General features: G+C 41.2%; 1 protein-coding gene across 2 annotated transcripts in view; it reads right to left on the bottom strand.

The window, feature by feature from the left end:
* lyl1 (LYL1 basic helix-loop-helix family member) overlaps positions 1 to 11,324 on the bottom strand; it is a 33,751-nt gene extending 22,427 nt beyond the window's left edge. The window contains exon 1 of one of the 2 annotated variants that reach the window (XM_028823056.2): positions 10,922 to 11,324. The gene's annotated coding sequence lies outside the window, so the exon portion shown is untranslated. Of the gene's footprint in view, positions 1 to 9,059; positions 9,084 to 10,921 lie in introns of those variants that run through there. The other variant, XM_028823057.2, reaches the window with a different exon arrangement.
* Positions 11,325 to 21,679: the final 10,355 nt, after the last annotated feature.

Raw genomic sequence — 21,679 nt, 5'->3', positions numbered from 1 at the left:
GAGTCCACCTCATGAGAAGGATTTAGGAGTCGTAGTGGACTCTAAGCTATTGACTTCCTGACAGTGTTCAGAAGCCATTAAGAAGGCTAACAGGTTATATAGCGCCTTGATATGTGGAGTGCAAGTCCAAGGAGGTTCTGCTCAAGCTTTATAGACCTCATCTGGAGTCCTGTGTGACCAGACCTGGTCAGATTTGTGGCAGGTGAAATTTATTGTCAGTAAATGTGAAGTATTACATGTAGGACACTAAAATGTGAGGTTGGAATTCACAACAGGAGGTATGAAAATTAAAAGTCCACCTTATGAGAAGGAATTAGGAGTCCTTTTCAATTTCCAGATTGTGGTCAGAACCATTAAGAAGACTAACAGAATGTCAGGTTATATAGCGTCTTGATATGTGGAGTGCAAGTCCAAGGAGGTTCTGCTCAAGCTTTATAACACACTGGTGAGGCCTCATCTGGAGTCCTGGGTGCAGTTTTGGTCTCCAGGCTACAAAAAGGACACAACAGCACAAGAGAAGGTCCAGAGAAGAGCGACGAGGCTGATTCAGGGCTACAGGGGATGAGTTATGAGGAAAGATTAAAAGAGCTGAGCCTTAAGGAGATGAAGAGGAGACCTGAGTGAAGTGTTTAAAATGATGAAGGAAATAAGTCCAGTGGATCGAGACGGTGACTTTAAAATGAGTTCATCAAGAACACGGGGACACAGTTGGAAACTTGTTAAGGGTAAATTTGGCAGATTTTCTTTACACAAAGAAGGATAGACACTTGGAATAAGCGACCAAGTAGGGTGATAGACAGTATGACTTTAGGGACTTTCAAAACTCGACTTGATGCTAATAAGTGGATAGGACTGGTGAGCTTTGTTGGGCTGAATGGCCTGTTCTCGTCTATAGCGTTCTAATGTTCTAATTAATGAATGCTTACTCAACATTATTAGAAGTTACATTTATTTATTTTTTTTTGTTTATTAAAATCAGATAACATTCCAACAAATAACTCAAGTTTGTTCGAAACAAATCAACCGCCACCCCTGAGAAAGAGAGCTAGGCCAGCAGAGTAAAACTTAAAGCTAGTAAAAAACAAGTAAGCCCGCGATTCGCTAGCGAATCGTAAATCCAAGAATGGCAATCAGTTTCTGTTCCGTCCGATATCTGGATGGATGACACATCATGGAGGGTGGGTGCGTCTGGGGAAATGTCATTTAATTACATAAGCATATCTGTACTAAAGCGGTTTCATTTTGTGGAGATGTGATTCCGTTGCCTTTGCTGACACCGACTGCTGGCAGAGTGGAGCACAGTAAGTTTAGTTTACAGGTTGTGGTGTTCGTGTGCCAGCCACTGAGTCTGGGAAGCCGCCGGGTTAGAATCTGTGACCGTTATGTGATCTATATTACTGGCACAGTGGATTAGAGCAAGTGTAGCTCACAGGTTGTGTTGTTTGGGCGCCACCTACTGACTCTGGGAAGCCGCTGCGTTTTGGGAAGTCGCTGCGTTTGACTCTGGACTCTGGGGTGGGCACCGCTGCGTTCTGGGACGCCGCTGCGTTTGACTCTGGACTCTGGAGCGGGCGCCAAACTGAATGACCGTTATGTGATCTACATTACTGGCACAGTGGATTAGAGCAAGTCTAGTTTACAGGTTGTGTTGTTTGGGCGCTCAGAGGTTGTGTTGTTCGGGCGCCACCTACTGACTCTGGGAAGCCGCTGCGTTTTGGGAAGTCGCTGCGTTTGACTCTGGGGTGGGCACCGCCGCGTTCTGGGACGCAGCTGCGTTTGACTCTGGACTCTGGGGCGGGCGCCAAACTGAATGACCGTTATGTGATCTACATTACTGGCACAGTGGATTAGAGCAAGTCTAGTTTACAGGTTGTGTTGTTTGGGTGCTCAAAGGTTGTGTTGTTCGGGCGCCACCTACTGACTCTGGGAAGCCGCCGCGTTTTGGAAAGCCGCTGCGTTTGACTCTGGACTCTGGGGCGGGCGCCAAGGCCGCAGTGTGCATGCGCCTCGGTGCGTCCGCCGTGCATATATTAACTGTGGTTTAGTAAGATAGATAAGTAAATAGATAAATTAATAAATGAATAAATATAAATGTAGTAAAACAGGGGAGAGAACCCCCTTCCTCAATTTACATGCTTATTCTAAAATGTTACTGATCAGATCCTGCCAGGTTTTGAAACAGTTTTGCACAGACCCTCTAAGTGCGAATTTAATTTTTTCCAATTTTAGATAACATACAGTATAACATCAGCTACCCAGTGACTTAAAAGAGGTGGGCTAGGATTCTTCCAGTTGAGCAAGACTAGTCGTGCCAGTAGTGTAGTAAAGGCAGTTACAGTTTGTTTGTCCTTCTCGACTTTAAGCCCCCCTGTGAGCCCACCAAACACAGCTGTTCATATATTAGGAGGGATTGTGGCCCCAAGGTTGTCTGATAGACGTTTAAAGATTTTGGTCCAGAATGTTGTTAATTTGGTGCAGGCCCAGAACATGTGACCAGTGAGGCTGGAGCTCGATTGCAACGTTCACAGGTTGGATCGTGTCCTGGAAATATTTTGGAGAATTTTAAATGAGACAGATGTGCTCGATATATCATTTTAAGTTGAATACAAGGCGTGATCAAAAAGTACGGTGAATGCTGATGCAGAGCACCATCCGAGAGCAACGCAAAACAATTCAACGCCGGTTCTGACAGGTCCATCCTAGAGCCTAGAACTTGTTTGATACTGTCAGTCGTTTGTGAGCCACTGTTGAGGTCAAGTGTGTTTTTCGAGTTTGTTGTTAATAACGGATATCGTGCAACACATTAACATGATATTTTGTTTCAAATCACAAAAAAGTGCCCAGGAAACCCATCAGATGTTAAAATCTGTTCATGATGACACTGCACCAACAATTAAGACCGTTTACAAGTGGTCTGATTGATTTCGTAACGGATCGGACTCGGTTGAAGACGAGAAAAGATCAGGACGTCCTTCAACATCAATAACCGAGGAAAATGTTGAAACAGTTTCATTCTTCATCATGACAACGCTCCTTGTCACACATCCCTTCTAGTACGACGATTTCTGTCGAATAAAAACATAACGCTGCATCCACATCCACCTTATTCGCCAGATCTGACACTGTGCGACTTCTGGCTGTTTCCTAAATTGATAAAATGACCATGAAAGGCAAACGATTTCAATCCATTGAGGACATCCAGGCAGGCGCGACAGCCCAACTAAAGATACTCTCGAAAGGAAACTTCCAGAACTGCTTCGCCAAGTGGCAGGAACGTTGGGATAAGTGCATTCGAAGTGGAGGAGAGTATTTTGAGGGGGACTAGTACTTGTAAATCTTGTACTGCAATAAACGTTTTAAAACATTCACCGTATTTTTTGATCACACCTCGTAATTGTATGATTCGCACATATGGGAGTGTGTTAGGACAACATTTATGGGTTTTTAAGAGAAAAGCCAAGCAAAATGACACCTTTTATTGACTAACTAAAAAGATTACAATATGCAAGCTTTCGAGGCAACTCAGGCCCCTTCTTCACAATTTGAGTTAAGGGTGTATAATTTTAAATAAGTTTTTTATTTTTGAAACTAGTGTATCCAGGCATGATACCTGTGGGTATCCCTTACACTAACCCTAACCCTAACCATAATTTCCACTCCTTTTCCGAGATGTTGACTAAGAGATCCTTTTCCCCCTGTACTCTTGGATCTTTGAAAGGGAAGGACTGTAAAACAATTTTATATATTGCAGATAATGCTGTCTGAGTCCTCGAGACTGAGTAATGTTTTTTACGGCATAGAGGGAGGTGGGAGGTGAGGAAAATCGGGCAGGATTCTGTTTAACAAAGTTTCGAATTTGAAGGTAGTGAAAGAAATGTGTTCAAATGAGTTCAATTTGGAATGTAATTGTTCACGGGATGCAAAGACGTTGTCTATGTACAGATCTCTAAGTGATTTCATCCTGAGTGTTTTCCAGACATTAAAAACTACATATGTTTGAGAGGGTGGATAAAGGTGGTTCTCGTGCAGAGGTGCCACAGATTAAAGCTTCTCCATCTTAAAACGCTTCCTCCATTGGTTCCATAGTCTGAGTGAGTGAAGCACAATTGGGTTGTTAGTATATTGACGATGACTCATATTTATTGGGGTGCAAAGCAAGGAATATAAAGAAGTGCTGCAGGATTTCACTTCTATTGTGGACCAGGCCTGTGTGTGTTCATCTATTTGTGTCCATGTCCAGGTTTTTATAGTTTGTATATTTGCTGCCCAGTAATAAAACTGAAAGTTAGGTAGAGCGAAGTTACATTTCAGTTTGTGACATTTTCTGTTGTAAAAACATAAAGAAGTGTGCAATGCAATATTTAAAGCTATTTCAATTTACAATCAAAAGATTACATTTGAAATCAAATACGTCAATGAGCGCTAAGCCATGCGGCCGGAATTATATTACAGATAAAACAGTAGCAGAGTAGTTCCCTTTAAAATATGTGTGTGATTTCATATTTAGTTTAATTACAAAAAGAAAACCCAAACAACAAAATAAACAGAGCAGACACAGGTGACATGGCGGAGGTCAGCAACCCTGATGCGTGGCGAACAAATAACACCAAAATACATCAGACGATCGAGTTTACCGCAACTTTATATCGTAACTTCGATCTCAGCAATCTATGAGCACGAAAATAAGCAATGTACAATTTCAAAACATGACGTTAGTTTCATAATAAAAATGTGCCGATGTACAGTATCTATGGATACTTTAAGAGAGATATTAAGCGTGTTTCTTTCTCAATCTATATATATATATAAAAGCCAAATTCCACGGACTCACTCATCACGAAATCTCCTGAACCATCAGGACTTGACATTTGGAATGGAGGTTACCCTCGGCCCATAGGTGCTCGCTAAGAAATGGATTTTAAAATTTTGTGGTCCAAGCACATCGCATGGACGGCATAACAATATATATATACATACATATATATATATATATATAGAGAGAGATATATATATATATCTATATACATATATATATACTGTATATATATCTCTATATATATAAAATCCAACGTCTGTCTGTCTCTCTGTCTGTCCGCTTTTCGCGAGAGAACTGCTTATCAGATTTAGATTAGGTTGTTTTCTAGAATTTGCTTGAATATTCCGTTGATTTCGTGACTTTTCTCATCGTGCCAAATATCATACTTCAGTTGTGGCACCAATTTATTTGCCAGAATCCAAGAGACGGAGGCTGCAGGCCGAGGTGAGGAGGAGGCATGACGTCAGGAGTGGGGGGCCGGGCAGGGCCCTCCTCACTGTCCTGTTTCACTACTACGCGGGTGAAGCCACTGGGAATGGCTAGTATATATACAATAATAAAATATATATAAATATATATACAGTGGAACCTCGGTTTGTGAGCATAATTTGTTCCGGAAACGTGCTCGTAGTCCAAAGCACTCATATATCAAAGTGAATTTCCCCATAAGAAATAATGGAAACTCAGATGATTTGTTCCACAACCCAAAACTATTCATATAAAAGTGATTAATACAAAATATAAAGTAAAAATACATAAAACAAATTAACTTGCACTTTACCTTTGAAAAGAATCATGGCTGGTGTGAGTGAGTTTCTAAACTCTTGTGGGATTGCACCCAACGGGATGACACGCTGAGGAGCGTCCCAAAGCAATCGCAGTCTCCCAGCACTGTAGCAGTTCTCCGTAAAAGCGAATCCGAAAAGATTGTGGACATGCTATAAGCGCCTGCCGTCAATGGGTGATACAAAGAACATTATAAATGCACAGGGCCCTGCCTGACTGCTGTGTCTGTGTATAAATAACTGCGCTGTTGCTGTTTCAAGCTGAATAAAGCTTGTGTTGCTAAAGTACTGAGACTCAGCTTCGTGTTTTAGGGTGCAAGACGGGGACTTGCACGTCACAGCACACACGCGCGCGCGCGAGCACACACACACGCGTGCGCACACAGTCACAATGCTAATGCTGTAGTAAACACTATACGCTCGTACAGATGTTGACTATATGAGTGAGGCACGCTGACTCAGACGGAGAATAGGAGACGATTGCCCACAATCCCGCAGTGAGAGACAGAGAGAAGAACCATCAGCTCAGTTGTGATCACATGACGCTCAGCAGACAAACTACTCGTACTGCAAGACCTCGCTCGTTTATCAAGTGAAAATTTATTAAAAATTTTTGCTCGTCTTGCAAAACACTCGTAAACCAAGTTACTCACAAACCGAGGTTCCACTGTATATATACTGTGATGTACTGTACAGAGATAAAGGGATATTAAAATACTCAGTACAGTAGAGAGTTATGAAAGGCACCATATGACAGATTTCATTTTTGAGTTATAAAGATATTTCTACACTTATAAAGGGCAAATGCATTTTTGCATTAAATATATAAATATATTTATTATATATTACATATATATTTTTTTTTTGAAACGTCATCATTCACTGAATTTCCAGTGGTGAATTGACTTCTTTTCTTCTGAAAAGAGAAGGCAGGTATGTCAATTAAAAATATAAATTATTACTGTAGTACTGAGCAATTAAAAACTTGTTTTAATGCCACTTTTACATACAATGTATTATTATTAAAAGCCACTGCATGAGCAAGCTTATGAATACATAAAATGTATTTTATTCCTTTCAATCATTTATTTGTTTTTCGACAAACTGTTCTTCACCAGAGGGCCAAAAAAATTCCTAAATAAGACTGTGACAGCATGTGACATTGAATAAGGCGTTCCCCCCCAGTCAGTCCCCTTCTGTCCTTTTTCACCTTTCATAGCTCTCTTTTCAGGATGCTTTTCCATCTCTTATATATACACGGGTGGGCAAAAGTAGGTTTACAGTTGTTCATACGGATAAAGACATGAAGATTATGATTGCTACAATAACTATTAACTCAAAAGAATGTTACAATGGCACTGGGCACTTAGGCACAATCTCGTCAGAGCTCAAAGTGCGGGCCTCGCATACTCACAACTGTAAGCCCACTTCTGAGACCCCTGAATACACACGTATAGCCATCTATTGTGCTGTCTGCTGATGTACTGTAGAGACTGAGAACTGGATGATAGTAGACATGATTTACAATAAATGTAGAGGTAGACAAGAAAGACAATAGATAGATAGATAGATAGATAGATAGATAGATAGATAGATAGATAGATAGATAGATAGATAGATAGATAGATAGATAGATAGGATATAAAAGGCACGATAGATAGATAGATAGATAGATAGATAGATAGATAGATAGATAGATAGATAGATAGATAGATAGATAGATAGATAGATTATAAAAGGCACGATAGATAGATAGATAGATAGATAGATAGATAGATAGATAGATAGATAGATAGATAGATAGATAGATAGATAGATTATAAAAGGCACGATAGATAGATAGATAGATAGATAGATAGATAGATAGATAGATAGATAGATAGATAGATAGATAGATAGAATATAAAAGGCACTATATTATAGATAGATAGATAGATAGATAGATAGATAGATAGATAGATAGATAGATAGATAGATAGAATATAAAAGGCACTATATTATTGATAGATAGATAGATAGATAGATAGATAGATAGATAGATAGATAGATAGATATAGATAGTTAGATAGATAGATAGATAGATAGATAGATAGAATATAAAAGGCACTATATGATAGATAGATAGAGATAGATAGATAGATAGATAGATAGATAGATAGATAGATAGATAGATAGATAGATAGAATATAAAAGGCACTATATTATTGATAGATAGATAGATAGATAGATAGATAGATAGATAGATAGATAGATAGATAGATAGTTAGATAGATAGATAGAATATAAAAGGCACTATATGATAGATAGATAGAGATAGATAGATAGATAGATAGATAGATAGATAGATAGATAGATAGATAGATAGATAGATAGATAGATAGAATATAAAAGGCACTATATTATAGATAGATAGATAGATAGATAGATAGATAGATAGATAGATAGATAGATAGATAGATAGATAGATAGATAGATTTTCCATTCTTTTAATACTGAAATACATTTTAAAACAGGTACATCTTCGCACGTCCACCGTAACGTCCATGCGGTGTTTGTTTCTTCCTCGCCTTACCGACCAACTCTTCTAAAGTCGAACGCGGCGGCGGCGGTTTGTCCTCCCGAGGTGTCCGCTCTGTTTTTTTGAGCTGAGCCTCAGAATTGTTTTGAATTCCGTTTATTATTCCCGCTCATTAAATATTTTTGCATCAACGTTAATCTCGATTTCTACACTTCTTTAACTAAACGACGCATTTAGGGAAAAATACTCAAGTACATTATAGAACGCATGTTTTTTGGACAATTAAAATTATAATGAGGAAATAGTTATTTTTAAGAACAAGGAATATTGAAGAAGCAGCACAATTCCTAGATCAACATTCAGCAATACATTTTCTGCGAATCATCTGAATGGGCTGACAATAACAAATTACGAAATGTTGGCTTTAAAAAGATTACTGTAGATGGGGGAAAAAACGAAAACGTGTTTATCGAGCAGACCATCCAGAAAACTTAACGAAACCTTTTTTTCTTTCTGCGTACTATGTACTAGGCACGTGTATTGTTGCTGTTGTGAATCTAAAACTTGCAGGGTTTATTAAAAATTTTAAGTGCCTCGTTCTTAATTGTTCATTGTTACTCTTATCATATTTTTCTATCAGCCTTAACCGGAATATCGTAAAGAAACACGCCACGAGTTTGTCTTTCCACGGGTGTCATATCTGACGGCAAGCAGGCGGAGTCGATATAGCGCCTTTAGCGGACCCGCACATGGCTGACCGGCTGAGCCTCAAATTCCACGTGCTGCTCCCGGTGGTGGTGCGATCAAGGCCGACATGGAAGAAAATGCGAATTAAAAAAAAGCGAACTCGAGCAGTAAAATAATAAAAACATCTCAATTTAACACATACAAAAAGTGTGTGTTAAGTCCAGCGCCATCGGTGAACTAATCGGTCACTTACTTCAAAGTCAACGTTGATTTCCAATGTTTAACCGCACAACAAAAATCTTGGAAGCTTATCAAAGTGAAATACGCTGCCCTTTAACCTTTTTTTTTTTTTTTTTAACTCTTCTTTTCCTGCAAAGCAGTGGCATCAGCGTGTTACTCGACCAATAGTTCCTTATTTATTGGAGAACAACACATTACAAAACATCCTTAAACAAAACAAAACAAAAACAAAAAAAAAAAAAAAAAAAGTGCGCGGCGGCTTGGCAGGCAGGGTGACACCCGCAGTCTGAGCGCCGTGCGCAGTCCGCTCGGTCACGGGGATGCTGCGGGCAACACAAAGCTAAAATAGCAAAGACACCTGATGTAACGGCAATGGCCTGCACTGCGAATTGAACGGCGGCTCCGAAAGGGACAAGAAACGCACGACAAAGAAAAGTGCCGGCTGGTCGAATTGTCTTCTGCTTTAAACAGCAGATCTTAAAATCATTCAGGATACTTGAAACCGATAAATCAATCAATCAATCAGGCCTTTCCTATCTGGCTCTTACAGCAATAATATAGCTATAAACACTTTATACTGTAAGAGACAGATGGATAATTAGAATTAAACATGACTGGCGCCTAATTTAGGGGTGGGACTACCTTAAGACCCTCAACTGAATTAATGGTTACATATCCATTTATTCTGTAATTCTGCTTTTTCCGGAACAGGGTCATGATTTACTGTATAAACAATATATATATATATATATATATATATATATATATATATATATATATATATATAGTAGATAATGAAATGCACTGTAAAATAACATTTATTTATAGAACACATTTTCAAACATGAAAAACAACAAAAAGTCCATTACAATATTACTAGCTAAATACTTACTTACATCTCAAAACTAACAACACATGAAAGATATTGGAGATTATGGGTACAATAGATAGACTGGTAGGCACTATGCAGACACATGTGAAAGGCACTATATACACCAGAGGGGAAAGGTTCTGTTTACAATAGATAAATAGATAGATATGTAAGGTGTTATAAAATAGATAAAAAGATAGGTAAATAGATAGATTAGGGATTATATAATAGATATGTAAGGCACTATATAATAGATAGATAGATAGATAGATAGATAGATAGATAGATAGATAGATAGATAGATGGGGTTATGCACAGTAAACAGAAATATATGAAGGGCACTATATACAATATTATTGAACTTTAATCTAACTTAATCTAATAGATATAGAATATTCTCCATACAATAGATAGGCATAAAGGTGTTATATACAATAAGCAGATAGATATGAATGGTACTGTATAGACATATTAAATATTCTGAGTACAATCAATACACTGTAAGCAGATAAATATGAAAAGCATTGTCATATACTTTTGAGAAGAAAGATTATGTGCATAATAGATACATAGAAATATAGTATAGTATGCAAGATTAAACATTTAGATAGACAGACAGATATCAAAGGTGCTATATAAATAAACAGACAGATGTGAAAGGCACTCTATAAGAGGTATTTAGTTTTTTTTTTACTTATAAAGAGGCATCAATTCTCACCTAAAACGTACATAAATATGTGCATTACATGCATGACAGTATAAATTGTTTTTGAAAAGTCCCGATTACCTAAATACCCAAAGATGACTTTGCTTCTTTTCGGCTATAAGTAGCTGTTTAAGAGACATACTGTATTCCTGCACGTAGTGATCCGTCTGAAACTTTGTTGCATTTAGAAGCAGCCTCACATGTATATACGTATACATTTTTCATTTTTTGACCTGAAGGCCGCACAGGTCTTACAACGGAATGGCCGGCTTTAGGATTCTCCCCGAGGTCTCCCTACCTGCCAGTTGTCTTTTATCCTTCCTCGCTGCCACTCTGCTGGATGTTTGCACCCTGTGCCCGTCTCCGCTTGTTTAGCTGTCGTACCTGGCTGTCCGTCTGTGTACGCGTGTCTGTCTGCTTATATTCCGCGTTAGGTGGAGGGCCAGCTGAGGCCAACAGAGCCCGCTACGCACAGCCTGTCTCCCCTGAATGAACTTGCTAGCTTTCACAGACGCTTTGATTTATAAAATGGAGAAGTTCACATCACATTTTCCAGCAGCTCATCCTTTTCCATTTTGCCTGCTGTCCTCGGCTGCTGTTGCCTTAAAGTCCTCTCGTGCCAGTGGCCTGCCCCCCCTTGCCCACCCCCTCCCCACTCTGTGCTGCCTTGCCAGATGGGCTCTCTGGTTGGCTGCTGACTGCTTGCTGGAAAGACTTGTGTTCGCGTATAAACTGCTCCCGTGTTGCTGAGAGATTTCCTCTATTCATTGGACAGGAGGATGCTCTTAAACAATGTGTGCAGCACTGATAAGAGACTCAGAGTTGCCTGGGCTGCCCTGATAAGGAAGACCTACTGGCCAGCCCAGCCATGCTGGGATTTGGACAAGACCCAAGAAGGAAGCACCATTTTTTTTTTTTTTTTTTTACTGTGGAACAACACAACATAAAACTCAACAGCACATGGTGTCTAGCAGACCAGCACCGAAACACAGCGTGTCTGAGAGCACAGCGCGGGCGGCAGCATTCGATGGTCATTCAATGCTTCTGTGAAATGAATGATGGTAGAACCAGAGGCGGGTGGTCACTGTTTACTTCTGCCCAACCGAATTCTACAAACAAAGGGGACCATCAGTGGAGACCTAACTATCTATGTGACTTGAGTTAGGACATGGGGTCTTCATCAGCAGACTTCAGGAGTCACTGGGTCTCCTAGAAAGTCTGGAGGTGTTGTTTTCTTAGCAAATACTCAAATAGATATGAAAGTCACTTTATAACAGACAGACAGACAGATAGAAATGTAAGGCACTAGATAGATAGATAGATAGATAGATAGATAGATAGATAGATAGATAGATAGATAGATAGATAGATAGATAGACAGTGTAGTCGGCAAGATTAAAAAATTAGATAGATTAACAAGAATGAAATTATATTAGATAGACAGATAGATAGATAGTGTAGTAGGCAAGATTAAAAAGTTAGATCAAGATAGATAGATAGATAGATAGATAGATAGATAGATAGATAGATAGATAGATAGATAGATAGATCGACAGTGTAGTCGGCAAGATTTAAAAGTTAGATAGATTAACAAGAATGAAATTATATTAGATAGACAGATAGATAGATAGTGTAGTAGGCAAGATCAAAAAGTTAGATCAAGAAGGATAGATAGATAGATAGATAGATAGATAGATAGATAGATAGATAGATAGATAGATAGATAGATAGATAGATAGATAGATAGATAGTGTAGTAGGCAAGATTAAAAAGTTGGATCAAGAAGGATAGATAGATAGATAGATAGATAGATAGATAGATAGATAGATAGATAGATAGATAGATAGATAGATAGATAGATAGATAGATAGATAGACAGTGTAGTCGGCAAGATTTAAAAGTTAGATTAACAAGAATGAAATTATATTAGATAGATAGATAGATAGATAGATAGATAGATAGATAGATAGATAGATAGATAGATAGATAGATAGATAGATAGATAGATAGATAGATAGATAGCCTGAACTCCATGAGGGTGCTCACACATTCCATCTGACTGATTTTTTTTTCTTTGGAAATCCATAGGAAATAATATTGTAGTAGCAGACAGCAGACAAGCTCCGACTGCCAGAGCTGTGCTCTTGCCGGCCATTTACTCTGATCCCGAGTTGCCTCGTTTCCAATATCAGGAATATTGCTTTAACTTTCCTCTGTAAAAGTTTCCTGTCAGCCAGGCTTCCTTCCTGCGTCTTTTAACCTCTTTAGCCATCAGACTCCAGGAATGTGAGCTTTGCACATGAAACCAGACAGCAGCTGAACAGTGAGGCGGTGAGGGAGAAGCCACAAGTTTGACTCTGGGTACAAACTGGTCCACCTTGGTCAGAAAGCGTCGGATGATGCTGCTGTGCTGTGTTTACACTTTTAAAATCCCATCCTTACCTATGGATGCACAGCACATGAATTTTAACCCTATTGTCAAAAACCGCTCACAATCAGCCCAAACCCCAGCATTCATTTGTTATGTTTGCATTTTAAGGTCCCCAGCCTGTCAGTTGTGATGTGACTGATGGTTCCATGGTACTTTGTAATAGTGGGACTCGGCGTGCGGTGCTGCCACCTTGTGTTGCTAACTGGTACGGCAGCCGAATAATTCTTTTCACTCTGAATCGTTACGATGTTAACTTGTTTAACATGGAGGCCAAGTCTCCATGTCATTCATCACTTAAGGCTTCTACCACTGAATCTAATGTGACAACTCTCTCTTTGATTACTATAAGGCCATCTTTAATTCTTTTCCTTGAATTAATCCAAAATGTGAACCACCCCACATATGTCACTGTCACTAGTCACTGTTGACTTTGCTGCCATCAGCTTATGGACAAACCAGGCTTTTGTGCCCATTTCTATTGGCAGATACCTGGACCCACCACAAATTAGTTTCCAGGTCCCACCATATTGTTGAACACACACACACATTTCAGGAGCTCAGTCAAAACTGCTTTAAAGATTCTGCATGGACATCCCATGGCCCCCAGTTATTGTACATTTGTATTTATTTGCTTAGCAGTCGCTTTTATCCGAAGTGACTTACAAAAGAGGTCAGCATAACTGAGTAAACATCAGTCTGGGGGGCTGTTTGGGAACAAGTATGACAGGACAAAGTGACAACATTGACCATTGTAAGTGAAGAGCTCAGAACAAAACACAAGCACTTTAAACTTCCTAGGTTACAAAAACTTAACAGATAAAATCAATTACACAGAACTTCACCAAACATGAGGGTCTTCAAACATTTCTTAAATGCACTGAGGGAGTGAGAAGTCCGAATGGAGGTGGGCAGCTTGTTCCACTAGCTGGGTGCTACACCCAAAACAGAGTTGGAACTGAGATTTGATGCCACACAGAGGTGATATCACCAGATGCCATTCATCAGCAGACCTGAGTGGACGAGAAGAAGCAGAGGACCTCCCAAGTGTCGCCACAGGAAGCCAGTGTAATGATCGGAAAAGAGGAGTGACATGTGGCCACCTCAGCTGGCCGAACACCAGACATGCTGCTGCATTTTGAGCCACCTGCAGTAGCTTGATGACACATTCAGCCATTTGCAGCAGTCCATACATAACAAGAGCAGGACCATATGGTCTGATCTGATGGACGTTGTGTACGGTGAATCTGCAAGACTGTTGGCAACGCAGTCAGTGAAGGACAGCTGGTCACTGACCGCCACCCAAGGGCCGCATACACACTTGGCGGGTGGGAAGAGTTGAACAGAGATTGGGGTGCTGGGATGACAAGAAGGTCTGCTCTTGCCATGGTGAGCCGGAGATGGGGTCCCACCATCCAGTGAGACATGCAGAGGTTCCAGCTGATACCATGTGGACCTCCAGAAGAAATGTCAGGTCTGCCTGAGTCTCATCAGCGTGGCAGTGATAAGACTGGATGAGAAGACCCAATGAGGAGGGGTACAGAGACAAGAGGAAAGCCCCCCACCCATGCTTGTCTGGTGCGGGATCCGGAAAAACTTCCCCCCCCGCACATTTCGCTCCAATACAATTTGGCCCCCCACATTTCACTCCCCGCATTTCGCCCCCCACATTTGGCCCCCCCCCCCATGTCACTCCTCACATTTCGCCCCCCAGATATTTTCCTATCACCTACCTGGATCATTTAAACTTTTTTTTTTAATTATTATTACCTGTATTATATTGTTTTTTTTGTTATTTTGATTTTATTTTAAATATCAAAATAGCGTTCCATAGAACTACAGTTACTGAATTTCGCGTGTTTTTTTCATCGGCACCGTTACTCAATTTAATGTTTCCGAGCACACTAGGCCGTTACGCGGCGCATGTTTGCCGTTTTCACCGCTAGATGCTGAAGAACAAGCAGCGTGTCGCAGACGCTTCAATATCAATATATACGCCGCCACACTACACACCGCCCCGTATAATATCATAACAATTTACAACTGCAAAAAGAGTCCTGTCAATAAGAGGCAAAAGAAAATCGGTAGGTGATGACAACCACACTTACGTGTTCTCAAAGATAGATTTTATTTTATTTTAAATGTTAAATTAATTTGTTTTGCCTACGGAGATGACACCGACTTTAACGTGTAGCTGGTGCAATTAGCCTGGAGGCTAAATTGAAAATGGAACTGTAATTTGAATTGAAACTCTGATATATTAGTCAAAACATTAAATGACATAATCATCGTCTTAGGGTGGCACGGTGGCGCAGCTGCCTCGCAGTTAGGAGAATCCGGGTTCGCTTCCCGGGTCCTCCCTGCGTGGAGTTGGCATGTTCTCCCCGTGTCTGCGTGGGTTTCCTCCCACAGTCCAAAGATATGCAGGTTAGGTGCATTGGCGATTCTAAATTATGTCGTGTGTGTGTGTGCGCTTGGTGTGTGTGTGTGCCCTGAGGTGGGCTGGCAACCTGCCCAGAGTTTGTTTCCTGCCTTGCACCCTGTGTTGGTTGGGTTTGGCTCCAGCAGACCCCCGTGACCCTGTAGTTAGGATATAGCATGATGGATGGATGGATAATCATTGTCTTAATTAGCACTACTTAAATATATTTCATATGCTTTTTGTGAATCTTAAAATTCCAATTATATTTTTAAGTTTAATTGTATTTCACGTTTTTTGGTTAATTTTGTGGCAATTTTAACACGTGCATTTATTAAACCAAAATAAATGAGAAGATATTAAAAAAACTGATGTGCATTATTTACATTTCTGTGACCTACTCATTATCTACAGGGTACAAATTGTGGAAGGCGAAACATGAGGGGCGACTTCTCCGTCAACCACATGCGCCCTGTGGTATAGCGGGTCCACGGCTCCGAAAGAATGGCCGGGTTTTAAATAATCCATTGGCCGGGTCAGTCTCCGTGGGCGCGCTCACATATCCGCAGGGAGTTGATGAGGTCATTGGGGCAAGTCGCTCCTGCAGGTGAGGGTGCGAACTTTCTCAGTTGTTTCATCGACTTTCTCGCTGCGTGATTGACATGCTGGGCCCACGGAGCCGTATAAGTATGGGCCGGCACAGAAACGGGAAAGAAATGGAAGAGAAAAGTGGGGATTGAGGCAGGCAGAGCGAGAGTGCAGCATTGGTGTAAAGAGAGAGAGAGAGGTCAGTGCGGTTGGGGGTCCCGTATCAGAGCGAGGGATCGGCACTCGAGGGACGGATTGTACTGACTGATTGTGCTGAGGAGTGGGTGCGATTGAGGTGGCGTCCTCTCCTGGAATCCGAGGGACAACCGTGTGTGCAAGAAGGGTGGCGAGAGGACAACTGACCCTGAGCGGTCTGGCAGACACCGACAAAGGCAGCCAAGATGGGGGTCGGTAGTTGGAGGGCCGCGGCTGCTGAAGTCTCTCCAGTTGAGTGAGCGATGGGTGAGCTGGGAAGTTCTGGAAGGAGTGGTGCTTGGCTCGTTTGGCCCGATGACTGCTGCTGGCTTTATTTTTGTTTCTCATTTTTAGCCTGGTTTTAAACATTTGGATTTATTTGGATTATTTATTTATTAACTTGAAAGCACTTGCACATTTTACACCTTCCCCTTGCTCCATGTGTGATTTGTCCTCATCTGCCAGCTCCTTCGGTTACGTTACTGATGGCAGTTGGCTTCAAGAGGCTCCCAAATTTACAAGAGGGAGTGTAGAGCAGGACCCACACTGTCACTCACCCTTGACATCTCTCCTCTCCAGGACTCCAACCACCAGGGGGCAGTCAAGGCTAGAGGAGCAGGTGGTTGACTGTGTCAAAGGAAGATGAAAGACCCAGCAGAAGGAGGACAGCTGACATGTCTGTAGCCCTGGACAGCCGTAACGTGTTGAGAACGGTAAGCAGAGCCGTCTTGGTGGAATGGCTGATTAGGACCACGTAGTCCATCCTGTAGAAGAACGGTTTGGTCAGAGACGGCATGTTCCAGTGTTTTGGACAGAAAGGAGAGGAGAGAGTCTGCCCTGTAATGAATCTACTTGGGCTGGCTCAAGACTGGCATGGTATCCATGTCATGCCATCTTCCATTTCTTCCATTCTTTTGCCTATTGGATCCACGATGAGGTCCATGTTTTGTATTTTTTGTGTTCCAACTGTGTTAGATACAATAAGTGCAAAGACCTTTTCTTCTCTGAATAAACCAACGCTCCGGACACAAAAAAAAAACACTGCCATGTGGAAATGGGAAGTGTAAGCATGGAGATGACAGTGGAAAAAAATAATCACAGCTATTTCTATTATTCTTGTATTTTGTCTGCTGCCTGTTCTTAACAAGGAGCACAAAGTTATCCTCATGTCTGGTAAACAGTTCTCAGTGGGGGGGGTAAAGCAGTTGCTATGGAAACAGACTAGGACACACTGACGTGCTGCAGCCAATTACATAAGCGCGCACAAACCCGAGGCGGTTCTCCACGCAGTGGTCACAGCTAGTGGAGCCGCAATGGGCGGTGGGAAGAATAGCAGGATATGAATGAAGCTTCCTTGATGTGCGCCGATTCTATTTAGGAAGCGGTGAGGAGCGAGAGAGCGGCCTCCCACACGTATACACGTATGCACGTACACAATGGCTGGCACACACGAGCCTGGCGGGACACACAGAGAGAAAGAGACAGAGAGAGAGAGATGGAGTAACAGCACAGGCCTAAATTGACCCACCCTTGACCATGCCATGATGTGGAGGAGCGTGCGAGGCCTCCGAAAAAAACAGGCAAGGAAGCAGACCAGAAGCTTAGCTCACCTGAACTCGGCCAGACCCCCTGATACCACCTGCTGGCTTACCCAAAAATCTGGAGCTGGCAAAACAACTAGAAACATTTGAAGAATAGAACTAAAATCCCACAAGAGAGGGGATGACCAAAAACCCCTGGCTTGCATAAGACAGAAAAACGTGACAACTCAAGGAGTTAAGTAACGAAAATTAAAAATGCACAGAGTTAAAAAGAGGCGGAGGAGGTAAGGCAAATGCAAATTCACAGTCCAGAAATCAGAAGCAAGTGTCGAGATTTGGTGTTACAGAGTCTCACCTCGCACTTGAATTGGGGGTTCTGGAGCAGAAGGATTCTGTTTCTGTTCATTGTTACTCAAAATTCTTTACGGTTTACATGCTGTGTTTTGTTTTTGCAATGTCTTGGATGTCATTTCAGGTCTTTACCTGCGCCATATTGAGTTCCTGTTGTTAGGTCCGCTTCAGTGTTTTAAGGCGTGAGGCCTCAAAGGTCATGACAAGGTCATAATCAACATGACGGGATACAAGGATGACTAGGGGGGTTTGCTTCCTTATCCAAACTGTCGAACACCAAAACGCTTGCTCTACGTATCCTCTGGTGTTTCATTCATAGACAAAACCAGAAATAAAGAAATGATGAGCATAATCAACATAACATTAAAGAAAACAACCATAAGGGACATAAAACATGAATCTGAACCCGAGCCACAGGACGCACCCTGGCTGAGACACGACAGGCACAAAGGTTTCCACAGCATCTTATATTGGGATTCACCATTCCATTTGACATTAAGTATGTTCTCTGAGTGACCTACTGGTTTAGCGCTCTGGTCGGCTGTCTTATTGGTATTGACCACTACATGTCTTCTCTCCTGATCCCAAACTCAACATTTTCACTGTCTTGCCTCGAGCTGGTGCAATAAGGACCCTTGTTTTGTTTTCATCCTTCACACTTGGAGGTTTTGTGTATTTTGAGAGGGTTAAACTTTTTTAAAAAGCCTGAGCCCCATTTTGGGGCCTGTGTAGGCCTTGAAGGCAGCCGTGTGAGTTTGGGGCCAGGCGTCTTGGGGTGAGGCTTATTTCTGAGGCAGACTGATGAAGGTCTGGTTTTCATTGAGTTTTGAGGCCTGCTTACCCCTTTTGATCATAACAAAGAATATGGCAGCTCTCTGTTATGTTTCTGTCATTTTCATTCATTTTTTAATTTGAATATTTTATCATGCTTAATAATGCTTAATTATAATATGATATAATATAATATGTCACACACGTGCGCATGGGAGGCAGTCTAAGAGCTTAACAGAGGGTAAGATGCAGAGTCGGGGGTTTATGAACCGCACTAATGCTTTTTCTCCCTCTTCTACAGAACACCACAAGAGAAGCCCAGTTAGAGCTCCACCCACTTCTGTTCCCAGACCACGCCCTCCTTCAGATGTCACTTCCACATAAATCCGCCTCTTCCTGCCTAGCGTCTATAAAAACCAAACCCTTCATCCTGCTGTCAGTCATTGTCTTGACTCAGTCCTTTGTGATTACTCAGTTTGTGCTTTTTTTCTTTGCTGCATTGTGATGATATACGGACCCCCCCAAACCTTTCTATTCCTTCTTGTCTGTTTTTACACATAACAATAATGCTTAATATTATGCTTACTGTATTTTTGTTTCTGTTACGTTTAACAGTATTTATGTACTGTTGCTTTAAACGTCATTATGTTCCATGTGTTTTGTGGGTGGAGCCACCTGTTGATCACAGCCCTGTAAAGGCTCATGGGATTTGTAGTCCCTCTTGAATGCACTCTGGTGAAGGTGGTTTGGTTTTTCTGGTGAGTATTGTGAATTGTTGGATTTTTTCGTTTTATTATTATGTTTCGCTCCGTTTAAGGATTCTGATTACTGGACTATGTTTTTGGGACTTCGTTTGCCAGGGATTTCTTTTCAGGCAACTCCTTTTTTCCCTTTTTCTTATCATCTCTTTTGAGCTGCTGTTCATTATTTACCTTTTTTATTAATAACTAGGGGGCTTTGCTCACCAACCCCCTACGCACCAGCAACTTCATGTCTCTGCCGCTCGCGTATGTGGATTCACTTTCACCAAACAACAAAACTTTTAATTCTCGCGGATACGCCTCTTTATTGGGAGGCAACATGACTTAGACGATCTACAAGTCTCCGACTTAAAGTTTAAAGCCAAATAATATCTACATACTTCTGTCATATCACCGATGTCCATATATTCGATCTCTTTTCGCTTTTACCTTTTCCTCACGATCGCATTGAATTTTGATTTCGCATTTGGACTTTCATCGTGACATCGCAACGTATTTAATATTATTTATTGTATCAGTATGCTGCTGCTGAAGAATGTGAATTTCCCATTGGGATTAATAAAGTATCTATCTATCTATCTATCTATCTATAACTGCCTGTGAATGAATATCGTTTCTTTCTCTCTACACGAATTGTGTCTGACATTAGCATTCACACAAATGAGAAATGATTGAACCGCGTGTGTGGTTGTAAATGTTTTAGATGCGGGCGGGACTTTTCCAAATCTCTTCGCATAAAGTCTTGTTTTACGGGGCTTGAAATTTTTTCTCACAGGATTTTACTTCCACCAAACAACAAAGCTTTTAATTCTCGTGGATACGCCTCTTCATTGGGAAGAAACACGACTTTTCCCTGATGGCAACACAAATTAAATGACCTACAAGTCTCCGACTTAAAGTTTAAATCTGAACAATATTTACATACTTCTGTCATATCACCTGTGTCCATATATATTCGATCTCTTTCCGCTGTTCCGTTATTTCGCAGAGTAATAATTTCTGTTTGTTTGCGCTAATGCGATCTTCCCTATCATGTTTTTTGAGACTTTCGAATTTTCCTACTTCCATTATCTCTAACCTGCTCCGCATGTGTATCACACCAACGTTTTTGAATTCTTTACAACATTCTACTTTGTCATCTGCTCTTTGTCTTTTATTTCCGGCCCCAGGCCTGGTTAAATCTCTTGGCACAAAGTCTCACCTCGCGGGACGTGAAAGTGTCTCTTTGAGAAAGTCACGTCTCGTCTCTCTTCCAAAGATTTTTTTATTATAATAGAGAGATGTTTTTAATTTGTGTGGACTTGTCTCTAAACCCCACCCAGAGTTTCTTCCCCTGGAGGAACATACATTGTGTTTTAGTTTAAGACTTTTTAGTTTTTCTTTTTTAAATTCAAAACCTTATGTCCATTTTGAGGCCTAGTCGGGCCTTAAGCCTCCCCGTTTTCCTGGGGCAGGTCAGTAATTTTGGGGGTTTTCTTTTGAAGGCCTCCCCTTTTTGCCATTTCTGGGTGGCTACAACATGACGCACTCTCACCAGCTAATGCCACATTTGAACTTCCTACGTGTAATGCCTTACATTTACTTACAGCACATTTCATCGAGGGTCTATGCTGTGCAGGTCCCTCTGTCGTGACTGAGCAGATTCCGCCCCTTATCTGCCCTTCTTCTTCGACCTGCTTGTTGCTGATACTCGTTTCTCATTATGACTTCATGTGTCCATTATGATTACTTCTAAAACCAGCAGGAAGCCCACCTTGACTGCGGAGAAGGCTCGGATGATTTTGTCCCCCCCTTCTCTTTGGAGCTCGGCTCTGTACAAGAGGATGGCAGATGAGGAGTGTATCCGGAATCTTTAATCTGGATATTAAATTGTGTTTTTGTACCTAAATTCCTGTTATCAGCTCACACAATTAAAGGAAAACAGAAAGTGACTCCAAATAGAGCTCACTGCTTTAGATTGCCCCTCATTGATGGGGGTCAGCTGTGTCCATTAGAGGTGACT

Source organism: Erpetoichthys calabaricus, chromosome 17 (genome assembly GCF_900747795.2).
Source record: "Erpetoichthys calabaricus chromosome 17, fErpCal1.3, whole genome shotgun sequence".
Lineage (NCBI taxonomy): Eukaryota > Metazoa > Chordata > Cladistia > Polypteriformes > Polypteridae > Erpetoichthys > Erpetoichthys calabaricus.
The sequence above is the reverse complement of the archived record's forward strand: the minus strand, read 5'-3'. Positions and strand labels throughout refer to the sequence as shown.